Source organism: Microtus ochrogaster, linkage group LG8 (assembly GCF_000317375.1).
Source record: "Microtus ochrogaster isolate Prairie Vole_2 linkage group LG8, MicOch1.0, whole genome shotgun sequence".
NCBI classification, from domain to species: domain Eukaryota; kingdom Metazoa; phylum Chordata; class Mammalia; order Rodentia; family Cricetidae; genus Microtus; species Microtus ochrogaster.
The window spans coordinates 5,753,701-5,754,820 of record NC_022033.1 but is presented as its reverse complement, the minus strand read 5'-3'; the positions used below and the strand labels follow the sequence as shown (position 1 = coordinate 5,754,820).

The 1,120-nt window shown below is 55.0% G+C and overlaps 1 protein-coding gene across 1 annotated transcript in view; it reads left to right on the top strand.

Moving 5' to 3' along the window:
* Positions 1-1,120, top strand: part of Rbm38 (RNA binding motif protein 38) — a 13,153-nt gene that overhangs the window by 2,347 nt on the left and 9,686 nt on the right. The window lies entirely within an intron of this gene.

Genomic DNA, 1,120 nt, shown 5'->3' with positions numbered 1-1,120 from the left:
TTGTGTCTCAGCTTGGTGGGTGGGGTAGAGTGGGGTTTGTCGGGGCGGGAGCTGGGAGGTAGAGTGAGGTGTCTTTTGGGGTTGGAGCTGAACGGTGGAGTGGGGTGGGTGTATGTTGGGGTGAGAGCTGAGTTTGGCCAGCATAGTGGGTCAGATGGCTGGAAACAGTGCTGCATGCTCTAAGTGTGTGCTTGTTCTGTGGGATGCCACTGGGATTCTCCACAACTCTCCTTGGGGATTGGTGTGAGCCACGCAGGGGCATATCCGTGGGGAGCTATGTTCTGGGCCCCAACTTGTGTTTTCTCGTGTGTTGTCACTGGTCTCCTGGGGATGTACTTGGGGTGCTACCATGGCAGATAGTGCCAGATCACATTTTTTGGCCTGGGATCTGTTCCCTATGTGTTCTAGGCTGTCTGGAAGAGGTTTGGGAACATCGTAGCCTTGGTATCTGTGCGGTAGCTTCTCCCCTGCCAGCTAAGTGAGGAGGGTGCCCCTCTCTCTGGTAGCTTGCTGTGCTCCTGGGTCCTGGGTTTCAGGCTGATGCTGGGCTGAGATGAGAGATGCTTACACTGGGACAGGGGTTCCCATGCCTCCGACACATAACTGCCTCACAGTCACTAGTGCCTGCCCAGCCTCTGCAGCCCTCAGCTAGGTTCACAGCCTCTGTTACTCTCCGACTGTCCCCGCTTTGGTTGCCTTTCCTCATCTGGAAAATGGGGGCACTACTACTTATAGACAGCATGCCCTAGTCTCTGGAAAAGGCCCTCCTCCTGTCCTCATAGATGGCTAATGACTTACCCAGGGGGTGAGGTGTGGACCTGTAAACTCAGGGCCACGCTTGCTGTCTTTGGGGGTGTGCATGTTCTGGGAGCCCTGATACTCGGGGGTATCTGGTGTCAGGCCACAGTAGTTTGTAACTAGATTAGCAGACTGGTCGTCTACCACTTTGACTACAAAGTGTTTGGAGGGTGCCAAGGAGTGTAGACCCAAATGGACAGGTGGGCAGAGGGACTGGCCGACCTGCAGTGCCATTGGTCCTTGCGTTCCTTTGAGGAACATCCCACTTCTTGCCCTTACCAAACCGTGTGTGTGTGTGTGTGTGTGTGTGTGTGTGTGTGTG